This window comes from Podarcis pityusensis, assembly GCF_964106645.2.
Source record: "Podarcis pityusensis genome assembly, chromosome: 18".
NCBI lineage: Eukaryota > Metazoa > Chordata > Lepidosauria > Squamata > Lacertidae > Podarcis > Podarcis pityusensis.
The window spans coordinates 9,529,015-9,535,555 of record NC_138043.1 but is presented as its reverse complement, the minus strand read 5'-3'; positions in this window follow the sequence as shown (position 1 = coordinate 9,535,555).

The window sequence follows — 6,541 nt, the reverse complement described above, 5'->3', positions numbered from 1 at the left end:
CTAAACCCAAGGTACTATTTCTGGGTTAGTGAAGTCTGTAACCTGAAGTGTATGTAACCTGAAGTGTATGTAACCCGAGGTACCACTGTATTCCTTTAAGCCTCTTAAGAGTGGGTCAAGCAACTGGCAGGACCATCATGGGTAGGACCGTAAAATCAATGCAATGTTGACAGCAGATTGTGGTGATATTCCTCTCCAGCAATGTGCAAGAATTTGGGAGTTGGTGTGAAAGTCCACAAAAGTATGTGTCATTTTTCTGACTCATCTATACAGCACACACACACACACACTCACAGAGAGAGAGAGAGAGAGAGAGAGAGAGAGAGAGAGAGAAGGAGAAGGAGGAGAGGAGGAGAAGAAGGAGAAGAGGAGGAGGAGGAATAATTTTGCAGACTTGTGTCCAAATTAGTTTCAAAGGTGGCACACCAACTCCCAACCTCTGCCAAGCAAGAACAAGATTCCAAGGGATTCCAGATGTTCATGTTTTCATTGAGAATCAAGACACAGCAGAAATTGTAGTGACTTTGAGATATATGTTTTGTTCGCATATACAGTGGTACCTTGGGTTGACCTTAATTCGTTCTGGAGGTCCGTTCTTAACCTGAAACTGTTCTTAACCTGAAGAACCACTTTAGCTAATGGGGCCTCCTGCTGCCACCACACGATTTCTGTTCTCATCCTGAAGCAAAGTTCTTAACCCGAGGTGATATTTCTGGGTTAGCGGAGTCTGTAACCTGAAGCGTCTGTTGCCTGAAGCGTCTGTAACCTGAGGTACCACTGTATACATATAAACCTGGTGAGGGGAGCCGATGGGTGTCACACCCTCAGTGAGTGAGGAGCTTCCTCTGCATGTCAGACCAGGACCTGAGAGAGCCCATGGTTCAAATCCTCCCACTCAGCCATGACGCTCACTTGGTGTGGCCTTGGGCCAGCCAGCCACTGACTCTCAGCCTGGCCAACCTCACAGGGTTGTTAAGAAGATAGAATGGGAAGAACTATGTATGTACGTCCCCTTTCCCTGGAGGAAAGACAGGCTATGCAGTCGATCAGTCAAGGGTGAATATGTATGAATCATGAAGGCCTCATTGGGCAGGGCCCTTAGATAAACCGCCGACCCACAGGCCTCACCTGTGATGGCCTGGGATTCGGACTCGGATGTGAACCCGAGGGATCCCAGCCTGCACAGGAGTCCCCACCTCCAGAACCAGCTGAGCCGGGGCTGGGGCCTGAGCCTGAAGGGTCCTCACCTGTGCTGGGTCCTCAGGTGCAGGCACCAGCTGAGTCTGCTCTGGCTCCTGAGGGGATGGAGGACCCACTGCCTGCAGGTGCTCCACTCTCAGCCCCGTCAGGGGAAGCTGAGGTTGCCTCTGGGTCCGGTAACCCTCCAGCCTCTCCTGAGCTGCAGAGGCTCAGAGCAGAGAGGCAGAGGGAACTAAGTTCCTGCAGGAGGAGGGCTCGCCTCCAGGCCGGGAGAGGTGAGTCACCTGAGGATCAGGGCCGCCCTATGCCTCGGGGCAGATAAAAGCCGGCCAGCCCAGTCCCAGGTTGCGGGAGCAACATTGTTGGTTGCTAGTTCCTGCCTGAACCCTGTCCTGCTTTCCTGCCTGAGCTCCTGACCTGCCATGGCTCCCTGCTTGCAAGCCTGTTCCTGACTTCACCCGGCTCCCTGCCCTGCACCCAGCTTCAGCTACTACGGACTGCCTTCAGGTTGCACCTTTGACCATGGATCTCGCCTCGTTGCACCTTTGACTTGGACCTCGCCTCTTGGGTAACCCACGGGACCGGCACATCACCTTTACCTACAATCATAGAATCATAGAAGTGTAAGGGTCCCCAATGTCCTCTTTTCCAGGCTAATCATATTTCAGCTCCTTCAACCATTCCTCATCAGGCTTGCTTTCAAGACCCTTGATCATCTTGGTTGCCCTCCTCTGCACACCTTCAGCTTGTCAACATTCTTCATAAATTGTGGTGCCCTGAACTGGACACAAGACTCCAGGTGTGGTTTGACCAAGGAAGAACAGAGCGGGACTATGACTATGAGCCACTCTGGGCGGCTTCCAACACAATATTAAAATACAGTAATGCCTCAAACATTAAAAGCTTCCCTAAACAGGGCTGCCTTTAGATGTCTTCTAAAAGTTTGGTAGTTGTTCTTCTCTTTGACATCTGGTGGGAGGGCGTTCCACAGGGTGGGTGCCACTACCGAGAAGGCCCTCTGCCTGGTTCCCTGTAACTTGGCTTCTCGCAGTGAGGGGACTGCCAGAAGGCCCTCAGCGCTGGTCTGGGCTGAGCGATGGGGGTGGAGACGATCCTTCAGGTATACAGGACCGAGGCCGTTTAGGGCTTTAAAGGTCAGCACCAAAACTTTGAATTGTGCTCAGAAACGTACTGGGAGCCAACATAGATCTTTAAATACCGGTGTTATGTGGTCTCGGCGGCCGCTCCCAGTCCCCATTCTAGCTGCCGTATTCTGGATTAGTTGCAGTTTCCGGGTCACCTTCAAAGGTAGCCCCACGCATTGCAGTAGTCTAAGCGGGAGGTAACCAGAAATGTCATTAGAGATGGAACTTTTTACATGCAAAGTCTGAGCTCTACCACCAAGCTCTGGCCACTCCCCTAAAGGCAGAGTAAGATTCTGGTCCTCATGGATCTGCATAAAGAGTTGCTTTAGGTAGGAATGCAGGACACTCCTTTATTCAGAGACCGAACTTTGTTCACTCTAGCTATGCAACGTCTGTAAGAAAGTGCCCATAGGAATTTTCTGCCCTCTTTAACTGGAAGCATCATGGGTGTCCCCAAAAGCGAGACTGTTTGTGTGTGTGTCAATGTCACGTTGCCATGTTGCACACACCCTAGAAAACGTCTGGCCTTTCCTCAGAGGCTACCTTAATATGACCACCTTAAAGTCTTAAGTGACTTCAGGGCTGCCTACATCTCCCTCCAGAATCTGAAGCCATCACAGGGGTCACTCCCCCCTCCCTCTGCAGGAGCAGAGGCTTCTGGGTAGAGCTGACAGGGAATCTTTAAAATTTACGTTCTGGAGGCGTTGGGCGCACGGCTGGCCCAGCCCTCCTTTTGTCTGGCTGCCCACGCCTCCAGATTTATTTATTTTCCCCCTGACTCAGCAGACTGTTGACCTCGTCTGTTTCCCAGCCGCGGATTTTTCCTCCAAGAGGCGGATGAGCAAATACTTATATATGCCAGGGGAAAAGAAATATAGACTCCAGGAAGTGGCTCAGATGTTTTTGTGGGAAATGGATGAGCTCAGAAGGAAAAGTGCTTGGGAAAGCAAGGAACGCATTCTTGGGTGCACCCAGAGCGTGGGGAGAACTGGCTAGGTGCACTCCCCACCCTGAAAACCATCATCGACTCCCATATTGTCTAGTACGGCAGATTCCATCTTCCTTATACACTTCATATGTGTCTCCTGATTTTGTTAGGGTGTATCACAAGAGCAAGGGACACTGGTGGCGCTGTGGGTTAAACCACAGAGCATAGGGCTTGCCGATCAGAAGGTCGGCGGTTCGAATCCCCGCGACAGGGTGAGCTCCCGTTGCTCGGTCCCTGCTCCTGCCAACCTAGCAAGTGCAAGTAGATAAATAGGTACCGCTCCAGTGGGAAGGTAAACGGCGTTTCCGTGCGCTGCTCTGGTTTGCCAGAAGCGGCTTAGTCCTGCTGGCCACATGACCCAGAAGCTGTACGCCGGCTCCCTCAGCCAGTAAAGCTTGATGAACGCCACAACCCCAGAGTCGTCCGCAACTGGACTTAACAATCAGGGGTCCCTTTACTTTACTATCGCAAGAGCGCAATAATATTAGGGAAGCATCGCAGAACGATGAATCAAGCAGAATTATATGTGGATGGTCCAGAATAAATCTGCCACTGATGCACTATGGTTGGGTGGAATCATGGAATTGTAGAGTGGGTAGGGACCCCAGGGGTCATCTAGTCCAACCCCCGGCAACGCAGGAATCTCAGCTGAAGCATCTGTGACAGATGGCCACCCAACCTCTGCTTGAAATCCTCCAAGGAAGGAGAGTCCTTCACCTTCTGAGGGAAACCGTTCCACTGTCAAACAGCTCTTACTGTCAGAAAATCCTTCCTGATGTTGAGTCAGAATCTCCTTTTTTGTAAACTTTAAGCCACTGATTCTCCAGAGCCGGAGGAAACAATATTGCTCCATCTTCCATACGACTCCCCTTGAGATAGTTGAAGATGGCTCTCATATCTCCTCTCAGTCTCTTCTTTTCCAGGCTGAACATCCCCAGCTCCTTCAACTGTTCTTCATCAGGCTTAGTTTCCAGACCCCTGATCATCTTGGTTGCCCTCCTCTGCGCACCTTCCAGCTTGTCAACATCCTTCCTGAATTATGGCACCCGGAACTGGACACAGGACTCCAGATGTGGTCTGACCAAGGCAGAGTGGTACTATTACTTCCCTTGATGTGGAGTTGTGGACACTAGACTTCTGTTGATACAGCCTAGAATAGCATTAGCTTTTTTTCTTCTGCTGCATCACACTGTTGACTCATGGTAAGCTTGCGGGTGGTGCTGTGGTCTAAACCACAGAGCCTAGGGCTTGCCGATCAGAAGGTTGGCGGTTTGAATCCCTGCGACAGGGTGAGCTCCCGTTGCTCGGTCCCTGCTCCTGCCAACCTAGCAGTTCAAAAGCACGAAGTGCAAGTAGATAAATAGGTACCGCTCCGGCGGGAAGGTAAACGCCGTTTCCGTGCGCTTTACCTAGAATCAAAGAATCATAGCGTTGGAAGGGACCCCGAGGGTCATCTAGTCCAACCCTCTTTTTGCACAACGTGGGGCTCAAACCCACGGCCCTGAGATTAAGAGCGTTGTTTGGGAGGCCTGCCTCGGGTCTCATTTGCCGAAGGTGGCCTTAAGAACGTAGTCCAGCATGGATGGTTATGATGTTTATATGTATATTCTGCCCATCTGACTGGTGTGCCCCAGCCTCTCAGGGCGGCTTCCAACAAATTAAACATGTTGAGCACAGCAAAACATCAAACATTAAAAACTCCCCTGTCTTCTAAAAGCCAGATAGTTATTTGTTTCCTTGACATCTGTCGGGAGGGCACTGGAGGGTAATAATAATAATAATAATAACTCTGGGCAGCTTCTAGCAAAGATTAAAAATACATTAAAATATCACACATTAAAAACTTCCCTGAACAGGGCTGCCTTAAGATATCTTCTAAAAGTCTGGTACTTGTTCTTCTCTTTGACATCTGATGGGAGGGCGTTCCACAGGGCAGGCGCCACTACCGAGAAGGCCCTCTGCCTGGTTCCTTGTAGCTTTGCTTCTCACAATGAGGGAACCGCCAGAAGGCCCTCAGCGCTGGACCTCAGCGTCCGGGCAGAACGATGGGGGTGGAGACGCTCCTTCAGGTATACTGGGCCGAGGCCGTTTAAGGCTGTAAAGGTCAGCACCAAAACTTTGAATTGTGCTCAGAAATGTACTTGGAGTCACTGTAGGTCTTTCAAGACTGGTGTTATGTGGTCTTGGCGGCCGCCCCCAGTCACCAGTCTAGCTGCCGCATTCTGGGTTAGTTGTAGTTTCTGGGTCACCTTCAAAGGTAGCCCCACGTAGAGTGCATTGCAGTAGCCCAAGCGGAAGATAACTAGAGCATGCACCACTCTGGCGAGACAGTCCGCGGGCAGGTAGGGTCTCAGCCTGCGTACCAGGTAGAGTTGGTAGACAGCTGCCCTGGATACAGAATTGACCTGCACCTCCATGGACAGCTGTGAGTCCAGAATGACTCCCAGGCTGAGCACCTGGTCCTTCAGGGGCACAGTTACCCCATTCAGGACCAGGGAGTCCTCCACACCAGCCCGCCCCCTGTCCCCCCAAAACAGTACTTGGGGGTATGGAAGGATGTTCTTAGGTGGAACAAAGCACCTGAGCAGGTGGGATGAGATCCGGCAGCCAGAAAGGATGTTGGACAAGGTCACCCAGGCCACTGTGGGTTCCCCGCCTGTGAGTGTGTACGTATAATTGCTCTGTCTCCTTGCAGCCATTCTTGCGGCGATCAATCAAGGCCCGCATTGATTGGCCTGGAGGTGTCTCCCCGTCCAGGAGGCCAGACAAGGCCAGACGAGCCAAACGCATCCCTGGGGACTCAGGGCGGGGAGAGGCCTGTCATCCCACCACCTGGTGACAAGCCCCTGTAGAACTCTGCTGCTCTTCCCGATACACAAACACACAGAGTTGCACCTTAATGATTAATAATCCAATGAGAACCCTGAGTCAGCAGCACAAATATAAGATGGGGGACAGCTGGCTTACTAGCAAGACATATGAAAAGGATCTAGGGGTCTTGGTGAACCACAAGATTGAAGTAAAGGTAAAGGGATCCCTGACTGTTAGGTCCAGTCGTGGCTGACTCTGGGGTTGCGGCGCTCATCTTGCTTTATTGGCCGAGGGAGCCAGCGTACAGCTTCCGGGTCATGCAGCCAGCATGACTAAGCCGCTTCTGGCGAACCAGAGCAGTGCACGGAAACGGCGTTTCCCTTCCCACCTATTTATC